The 10,818-nt window shown below is 35.4% G+C and overlaps 1 long non-coding RNA gene across 1 annotated transcript; it reads right to left on the minus strand.

The window, feature by feature from the left end:
* Window positions 1-241: 241 nt before the first annotated feature.
* LOC124898758 lies at window positions 242-8,805 on the minus strand. Its single transcript, XR_007055526.1, has 2 exons — window positions 8,747-8,805; window positions 242-514 (listed from the first exon to the last, which is right to left on the minus strand). It is a non-coding gene; the product is annotated as an uncharacterized LOC124898758 (long non-coding RNA).
* Window positions 8,806-10,818: the final 2,013 nt, after the last annotated feature.

Genomic DNA, 10,818 nt, shown 5'->3' on the forward strand with positions numbered 1-10,818 from the left:
TATTTTGTTGCAATTTACAGATGGTAGATGAATATCGATCGACTTTTATAAATATTTTTTGGTAAAGCTTAGGTTTAATAAATAAATCTACATATTGACATACTCAAAAGATATTAAATTTAATTGTTATATTCATCTTTATTATTTAAACAAATATCCTATTTAATGTAATGTTTGAACTCATTAAACTGAGGTACACGTGCAAGGCGCGTACACCTAAACTAGTAAGTAAAAAAGATGGTAACATGGTCAAATCACTTAGTTCAGTGGAATAATACAAAACTTGAGTTCACAACATTCAACAAAATATTTGACACCAGTCTGCGAAATCTCTAACACTGTGAAAGCCAACATCTGTCTAACGACTGGGACAAGGCCCCCCAGTCAAACCGTAAAACAAAAGAAATAATAAAGTTTAATGACCAGGCCTTTCGGAATAGAGAAGGCTCACCAACTGCAACTTCGAACACACAAATCTACTGTTGAACGGGACCCCGGGACTGTCTCTGAGATCCTGAAATATAGGGGGTCAATACAGATGTACTGGTATGTGAAACAACTCAAAATAACATGTTTTATACAAAAATAGATGAGAGCATTTCATAATGAAAGTGAACATAATATAAGTAGAAATACATGGGCATATTTAATAAACTTCAAATCAATTCTTGACAACCTTGACTCACTCTTTGTTACTCTTCCAAGCTATTCGCTACACCCTACAAATTTGAAATACCACGGGCTACGTGAAACCCGCCCTTGACTCGACGGCCGATCCTTCAATCCAAGTAGCCGTCAGGATTTGGAGCTGGTGATACCCCCCATGTGAGCACACCACAGGAATCTCCCCTTGTGAGATGTGATAATTATTTTATTATCCTCCCATGTAGGATACAATATCATATGACCCGCATCGGCAACTACGATTTCCAGCGATGAGCCCTTACACTCAAATGCCTTCTTCGCGTAACCTACTAGCTCTCTTAAGCCCAAATTTTAGTTCTTTAAAGTAGACATGTTCCATTCAACACTTATCTTGTTAAGGGCATGTAATCACCGGGTATCATCATACCCTGACTTGCAAGTCAATCAAATCACATCATATCAATCTGTAGCCCTTTTCACTTACTATCATATTAGTGACCACCCTAACTTTTAAATATCAGATGAGAGAGAGTTATACAATAAATCTTTCATTCAAAATCTTCATCAAAACATTCTCCTGCCAATTGCGGAATCAATAGGTGGTCATCCCATATTTGTAATTTCTTAAAATTCAAGGAAGTTGTTAATTTGACACAATGAATATTTATCATGTAAAAATATATACTCAACATGTCATAAAAAGTACCAAACCATGATTATTTAACAATCATTTATCCATTAGTTTTTTCATTTAGAAAGTTCATGCCTTTAAACAACCCATAACAATCAAAATCGACAATATCATGATAAAAGAGGAAGTTTTGATCATTCCTGCTCTCATTAAACTTGTATTACACCCCAAAACATAGATACATAATTATGTTCAAAATTCATGTTAAACGATTCAAGGCAACATACAATTACTTCAAAAACAACTTCCTGACGTAATACTTTTCAAACAATTCCAAAAAAACACCTTTCTTTATGAATATGATTAGGGATCTTTAATATAATTAAAACAATAGAAGAAAACTTATGCCCATGATGTTTAGAGAAGTCCCACATACCTTAGATTATAAGATCTGCAAAATGGAACCCAAATCTTGATCCATTTCTTGAAATCTTAAACTTAAGGATTGATTCTTGATTTCTTGTTCTTGGAGGAAACCCTAGTTTGATCTTATTTTTGAGAGTGAAAAGAGGATCTTGATGTTGTAAAACTAATAATAGTTGAGTAAATAACGTTTAAGATGTTATTTAATTCGTGTGAGAGGTTTCTGTGAAGGGAAAGTACCAAAATACCTCGCTAAAAACGTACTTTTTTATGCGATTCGGCCTCGACTGACACCTCTCTGAAAAATGGGCATAACATTTTACTCCGATATTGAATTAAGGAGAAATCGGTGGCGTTGGAAAGAGGACTCAAGGAAATTTCATTTGATATATAGTAGGCCTCATAATTCTTTATATACAAAATGTTATGGTCGATGGAAGTTGACCCAAGTTTAGACATTCACTAAAACTTAATCGATAGAAAAGTTTTCAACTCGTCTTTGAGTTAGGGGATTTTGTAACCTCAATTCATAGCCAAAGGCATTCAAACACTATATGATTGATCATCACACATATATTAACAAAGAATCATTGTGTTCGGGTCTATACGTGTAGAAAAAATGGTTCAAACTTTAGCCCGAAAGGACGGGGTGTTACACTTAGGATATTAATGAGTTTTCGTTCATGATTTAAGTACACTTATAATTTGAAAATAAGAATTTTCTTAAATAATATTATTCAATTTTATATGTAAAAGGAAAGAAAGGACATTACAGAGTTTTATTTGAAAATTGAAAAGAGCGAACAAATAAAGAAAAGAATACAACATGTGGGAAATTTGATTAATCTTTATGGATACAATTTGTCACGTCTTATTTTTTGAGAGTTAATTTAACTAAGTTTCAAAATTAAATTAGATTATATTAATTCAATATTTTAAAATTATGATTTGAATATTCAAACCCTACCCCAAAAATACTAGAAGTTACGAGCTTTCTCATATCGAAAAAATATATTATATAATATTTATCAAAAATTATATCATTTGACCTTCAAAACGAAAATTATGTGTAACGATCCATCGCGTCGTTACTATAATCACCACCTGCAAAGGAAGTTGGGGGTATTGATAAAGTTTTCTACACAACAATTAAATATTATTGGTAGACGAACTCAGGAGCCAAAATTTTAAAAAACATTTCACGGGAGGCTGACTGTCTCCATCCCGCCATAGCGGGACACGTTCTACCATAGTGGCACCTCTAGAGAGGCTATCGAACCACTATTAGTTTTGGCTTAGATTTATTTTGTTCCATTACTTATATAAATGGGACATTGTATATCCATTTTATTCACTCAAATTATTCAATTCAATTCGAAATATTCAAGTCATATTCAATTCAATTCATTCAAGTGATATTGATTTCAATTCAAATTATACATTTTTCATTCAAATCATTCAATTATTCACTCAAGCAAAGGAGAATTTCTATATTTTCTTCATTCAACAACAACAACAATAACAAGCCCAGTGTATTCCCACACAGTGGGGTCTGAGGAGGGTAAAATGTACGCAGTCCATACCGCTGTCTCGAAGAAGTAGAGAGACTATTTCCGATAGACCCCCGGATCAAGATAAAAAAAAGGGTAATGAAACGTGAAGCAGGATGGGTGGCTTAACAGAAGTAAAGAATCAGAAATAGTAAAATAGAACTCAGAGCAATACAGGATAGGGGAACTAAGAGCCATAAGCTATAAGAAATAAGAAAAACGAAATCTGGAATAGGGTACTCGCCTAGTAGTAACCTACACTCACAGACCAAAGCCACCCACCACACCCAGTCTCTCCTGACTAACAGCTCCTACCTATCGACACAATCCTACAATTACTACCCCGGCTAAACAGGGACTCTCCTAATTACTTACTACAACTCATGTACTCACCCTAGCCTTCTACCCTTATCCGTGACCTTCATACCTTCCTATCTAGGGTTATGTCCTCGGTAAACTGAAGCTGCTCCATGTTATGTCTAATCACTCCCCTCCAATATTTCTTTGGCCTCCCTCTACTTCTCCCGAAGCCATCCAAGGCTAGCCTCTCACACCTGTGAACTGGGACATCCGCGCCCTTCCTCATCACATGCCCAAACCATCTCAGCCTTTCTTCCCGCATCTTGTCCTCCACCGAAACCACTCCCACCTTTTCCCGAACAATTTTATTCCTAAATCTATCCTCTCTTGTAAGCCCACACATCCAACGCAACATTCTCTTTTTTGCCACCTTTAATTTTTGAATATGGGAGTTCTTGACAGGCTAACACTCCGCCTCTATACAACATGACTGGACGGACTGCCACTCTATAGAATTTGCCTTTAAGCCTAAGGGGCACTTTCCTATCACACAACACTCTAGAGGTGAGCCTCCACTTCATCCAACCAGCTCCAATACGATGAGAGACATCCTCGCCAATCTCACCATTCTCCTGAATCATAGACCCAAGATACTTAAAACTATCCTTCTTACATACAACTTGGGAATCCAACCTCACCACCACTTCGTCTTCCTGCCTTAAGTCACTAAACTTGCACTCCAAATACTCCGTCTTGGACCTACTCAACCTGAACCCCTTAGATTCTAGGGTTTGCCTCCATACCTCCAATTTTTCATTCACACCCCCGCGTCTCATCAATCAGCACTACATCATCTGCAAATAACATACACCAAGGCACTTCAACTTGAATACTCCGCGTCAACACGTCCATCACCAGCGCAAATAGGAACAGAGTAAGGGTCGAACCCTGATGGAACCCTATCTCAATCAAAAAGTACGCTGAGTCTCCTCCCGCCGTTCGCACCCGAGTTTTCCCTTTATCGTACATGTCCTTAATAGCTCTGGTGTACGCCACCGGAACCCTTTTCACCTCCAAGCATCTCCAAAGAACCTCCCTAGGGACTTTGTTATAATCTTTCTCCAGATCGATTAACAACATGTGCAAATCCTTCTTTCTTTCCCTATACTGTTTCATTAATCTCCTCACCAGGTGGATTGCCTCTGTCGTCGAGTGAGTAGGCATAAAACCAAATTGATTTTCCAAAATGGACACGATCCTCCTCAATCTCCGCTCTACCACCCTCTCCCAAATCTTCATAGTATGACTCAACAACTTAATACTCCTATAGTTGTTGCAACTCTGAATGTCCCTCTTGTTTTTATATAATGGAATCATCGTACTCTATCTCCAGACCTCAGGCATTCTCGCAGTCTTGAAAATATCATTAAATAAATCATTCAACCACCTTAAGCCTGCCCCACCCACAAACTTCCAAAAATCTACTGGAATCTCGTCGGGCCCCGTCGCCCTACCCCTCCCCATCCTACGAATAGCCTCCCTGACCTCCTCCATCTTAAAATGTCTACAGTAATTGAAATCACGGCTCTCCTCTAAATTTTCCAGTTCCCTTAACTTAATGCCTCTGTCCCCTTCCTCATTTAAAAGTCTATGAAAATACTTTTGCCATCTCTTCTTAATATGAACATCTTCCACCAAAACTCAACCATCCTCCCCCTTAATGCACTTCACTTGGTCGAGGTCACGACCCTTCCGCTTCCTATCCTTAGCAAGCCTATACAACCTTTTTTCCCCTCCTTTCTCTTCTAACCCCGCATACAAGCTCTCAAAAGCGCTGTCTTAGCAGCCGTAACTGCTAACTTAGCCTCCTTCTTTGCCACTTTATAAACCTCCCTATTCACCCGCTTCTCCTCTTTATCTTTACTCTCAATTAACTTAACATACACCCCCTTCTTAATCTCCACTTTCTTCTTAACTTCTTCATTCCACCACCAGTCCCCCTTATGCCTTCCTGCCCGCTCCCTTGGAATACCCAACACTTCTTTAGCAGTCTCCGTGATGTAGCTGACAGCCTTATCCCATCTAACATCCATGTCCCCCTTACATCCCACACCCCTAACCCTGTCACTTTCTCTCCTATCTATAGCGTGCTAACTGGCGTCAAGCCACCCCACTTAATTCTAGGTCGACCCTTCCCGACCCTTCTCTTTTTGCTCTTTTTGATAATCAAGTCCATCACCAGAAGCCTGTATTGGGTCGAAAGATGCTTACTCGGAATGACTTTATAGTCCTTACATAAAACCCTATCCCCCTTCCTAAGCAATATAAAGTCAATCTGAGTCTTGGCTATCGTGCTTCTGAAAGTAATCAGGTGATCTTCCTTCTTCGGAAAGCTCGAATTCACCACCACCAACCCAAAAGCCCTCTCAAAATCCAACAGAGAAGTTCCCTCACCATTTCTATGACCAAAACCAAAACCTCCATGCACATTATCATAACCTCCCGGAAGAGCCCCAATGTGCCCATTAAAGTCTCCCGCAATGACAATTTTCTCCGAGCTAGGTACGCTTCTCACCACCTCGTCCAACGCTTCTTCATTCAAATCATTCAATTATTCACTCAAGCAAAGGAGAAGAAATTGTCTGCAAACTCTTTCTATATTTTCTTTCCACTTCGATATGGTATCAGAGCATTTGAAATCGAATCTCACTGCCACCCATTATTAAAAAAATTATATTTTCGGTCCATGAAAAAATCAGGCCCACACATGAGGGGGCGTATTGAAAATATAATTAAATAATAAAAGTATGCTCTCATAACAAGTTAAGCTTTTCAATGAAATGATCACACAGTTCAATAATTTTTTCATAGAAGACATTTTTCAAATTTTATCATTTTTTCTTTTTCTTTTTGAAAGATTATTTCTGCCACAGTAAGCAAGTGTAAAAGCTTTACTTAACGAGAGATTCAGTTTTTGAGTGGGCATTTTGATGAAACAATATTTTCTTCTTTTCGTTAATATAACTCATCATGAGTCCCTCAACATTCCCTTAGAATTATACTCATCCATTTCAAAATAGTTACTTACTCCCTCGGTCCATCTTTACTTGTGTATGTTACTAAAATTGATATCCAATAATACTTATTCTATTTAAAAAATCAATTATAATTTGTCCAATTTTATTCAATTTAACCTTGATATTAAATATTAGAAAAAAAGATCAAAAATACCCCCTTACTATTGTTTATTGACTATATTTATCCCTAGTTATACTATGGGATCAAATATGCCCCTTGTTAGCAAAATACACAAAAATACCACTCATTTTAACGAAATTCACATTGATTGCTATTTGAGTGAAGCGAACGCCACATGGCATGCCACCTCACCACCATATTTTTATTTTTTTTCTTTTCTTTAATTTTTTTTTCTTTTTTCTTTTTTCCAACAACATTTAATCACTTTTCCATAGTCATACCTCCATGACATCTTCTCCAATTTCATTTTAATTGAACACAGAATTTCATTATCCGAAAATAGCCATAGAAAAGTTTCTTAATCTTGAACAAGCTTCATAAACAACAATTATAATTTTATCTTTCAACTAGAGAAATCATATTTAGTGACCAATACACAATTTTTCAAGAAAAAAAAATGAAAATCCAAAAGAAATAATATGGATATGTTAAAGATTCAATATCACTATCGATTTAAAGCGGGCCCTTATTAAGATTTAAGAAGAAAAAATGGGTTGACAACAAAAGCAAGAAAAACTACTGAAGCACATAGATTAGATTCATACAAAAAGAAATTAGAACATGACAAATTAAAAGAGGCAATCACAACCAACTAAATCATAATGGAGCAAAGGTTTAGAGCAACATGAGTGACAGTTAGGGAAGAAAGGGGAGGAATGTACTAGTGGATTGTGTTGGAAAGTCATGGAAGCCATTGATTTATGCAAATCAAGAAGAAAAATAAGAAAAAACAAAAAGAAGAAAAGAAAATAAAAATAAACATATGATAGTGAGGTGGCATCACCCAAATATTAGGTCATCAGAATTTTCGTTAAAATGAGGGGTATTTTTATTTACGTTGCTAGCATAGGAGGTATATCTGGTCCCGTAGTATAACTTGAGATAAATATAGCCAACAAACAATAGTAAAAGGGTATATTTGATCATCTTTCCTAAATATTTTTCATTATCCGATGTATTTTCAAAGCATTAATTTCTTTTTAAAAGGTTGATATAGTAAAATTATCCTTATTATTTAGTACTTCTTAAGATGTGTGACAAGTCGAAAGTGGATAAGTAAAAATAGACGGATGGAGTATCATATATGACAATGCTCACGAGGGGTGGGTGACCCGTGTCAGGGTCATACAAGATCAAGCGTAATTAAGTGTAATTGATGGATCTCCATAATTAAGTGTTAAAATAATCAATTAGATTTTGATTTGATTAGAGATAAACACAAGAAGACTAGTTAACTCCAATTATACAAGAAATCATATTATAGTGATGTACAAAAAAAAACATAAAGAAAGGGATTGAAATGAGTTCCTATATATTTGTAATATGGTCTACTACATACTCCTCTTCACGTTCGTCCCTTCTTTCAATAATATAGTGAAAAATAGGTGGAATTCATGACATCGGAAAAAAGAGAGCATGTTTAAATTAAGACTTAACACATTTACGTTTTGTTAAATTTATGAGTAAATTTTGTTTAAATATTCAAGTTGTAATTTATTTCAGTTGACCGGCTAAATATATGATGAAATGCTTTCTATTAAACAATTTTTATCCACTTTTTTTTTTTTTTTTTAAAAAATTATGTGTATGCTCAAGTGCCACGTAGATAAGTTAAGTTGGCTTCTTTAATCACACACATTAGCCTCAATAAATTGTAAAACCCCAAGCATGTTTCAGTTGAGATTAACTGTATAGTTAAAGAAGATCATATATTTTTTACTTAACTATTTAAGAGACACTTGAAAACATATACAAAAGTTTTTGTTTTCTTTCAAAATTGATTGAAATATCAAATATAATAGGAACACTTTATTATGTGTACTCGTAAGTATTTAATTGAAACAAGCTACGTATAATTTAAATGTTTAAACAAAAATTTACTGATAAATTTAAGGAACAATAGATATAATAATATATTATCATATATATATATACGTACCCTGCTACCAATTTCCTCTTGAAGCAGAGTTTGAACCATCCCCATCTTTCTTTACCTGATCAATTAACCACAAAATTACAAATTAAATTTACAAAATCTAAAAAAAAAAGAAAAGAAATGTATCAATTATAAAATAACATGTTTTAATTATTTAATTATTTTATGATACTAGTGAAAAATGAAAGAAGTGTGTATATACTTATATTATTATTATTATGGGAGGCCCTGTTCTGATTAGTTGGAGGATAAACTGTTGGGTTCAATATGTATAAAAAAGGTGTGAATAGAAAATGGAGAGAAAATGGTGGAAGGAAGGAGACACCAATTTCAAAGGTTTACTACTAAATTGGAAAGTTCACTAATTCTTCCACATTGGTGGCAGAAGGAAACTATGGAGTGTTTTTAATAGAAAGCACTTGCTCTACATGCTAAGTGAGGTAAGAAATAAGAGATGCCTTGCGCCGTTGTCGTCGATCGGCTTCGGCTTTGGATTTGACCAATGATCGATGAGATATATCTTTTTGGACAAAATTTACTTGAATTCCGAAAAATACCAAAGGAAAAAATGAATAACGCAGTAAATATTTTCTGTGTTTAATACTCCATTTATATGCACTTCAGTAGTGTTTCAAAACATGCATGCAGAAGCTGTTTCGAACTGAAAAGATGCTTCAGAAGGATGCACTGTTTCGAATTGGTGCTTCTGAAGGATGCAATCCTTTAGCGAAATGACACACTGCTTCAAGAAATGATATGCCTGTTCGGAACAGACATATTCCTTGGACAAACAGACATAATTTTCCAGCAAAGGTGCAACCTTTGAAGTGAACCATTGCCTCTTTTCAGAAGAGGCATGTTATGACTATATAAACCTGCTTTCATTCACAGGTTTAGATACAAAATTTTCAGAATACAAAACTCTTTTTCTCTTAAAAATATTTTGTATGATCATTCAAACCGTTGAGTGCGTTCGTGGAATTCAATTATTTGAGGTACCACTATAATTGGATTGAAGACCATTTTATCCTGGGAGAAAAATTCCATAACCTCGGGTACAATGAGGAAAATTATTCCTTAAGGACACTCCGTGAACTCGGGGGACTTGGTCTAAAATTTCTGTTTCATCTATTTTCTGATATCTAATACACTTCTTGGATAGATTAGTAATAATCTTGTGTTGAAGGTGTTAAAGAACTTCAAAACTATTTTTGTTCATACGTGAACTTGTTATGAAGTTGTTGTTGTATTAATACATATTCTAGTATCCGTAGAAGGAAAAATAACAATCTTAAGGAATAATTTCAGAATTTGTATTACTTGTTTTTGGAGATTAAAGCTTTAAGCTTGCTACTCTATTTGAATTTAACTAGTGATTAGAAGACATAAAATCTTCATCATAAGTTTAAAATTCACTCGGTTGACAATTGAAAGTCATAAAAACTTCATTGTTAATGAGAAACAAAAAGAAGAATTTAAAGTTGCTTAACTTTATAAGTAGTATTCTAAAAATACTAAATATTATTGTCTTGTGGTGACAGGAAAAATGACTAACGAAAGTCAAATGCAAGATGCGGTTACGACTGTGGGGGCAACTAGTATTGCTTCAACAAGTCGAGCAAATGCTCCGCAACCTATGGCACCTGTGGAGAAGCCTGAAAAATTTGCGGGCATTGACTTTAAGCGATGGCAGCAGAAGATGTTCTTCTACCTCACAACACTATGCCTTCAAAATTTCACTAGTGAGCATGCTCCTGAGGTGCCCGAGGGAACCTCAGACAAAGAGCATTTCATGATTGTAGAAGCTTGGAAGCACTCGGACGTCCTTTGCAGAAATTATATATTGAGTGGTCTCCAAGATGACCTTTACAATATTTACAGTAGAATTAAGACATCGAAGGAATTGTGGGGGGCACTAGAACAAAAATACAAGACAAAGGATGCGGGAATTAAGAAATTCTTTGTTGCAAGGTTCTTGGACTTTAAAATGATAGATAGCAAATCGGTTGTCTCTCAAGTGCAGGAATTGCAAGAAATCATCTACGATCTCCTAGAAGAAGGTATATCTTTGATAA

This window comes from Capsicum annuum, chromosome 5 (genome assembly GCF_002878395.1).
Source record: "Capsicum annuum cultivar UCD-10X-F1 chromosome 5, UCD10Xv1.1, whole genome shotgun sequence".
NCBI classification, from domain to species: Eukaryota; Viridiplantae; Streptophyta; class Magnoliopsida; order Solanales; family Solanaceae; genus Capsicum; species Capsicum annuum.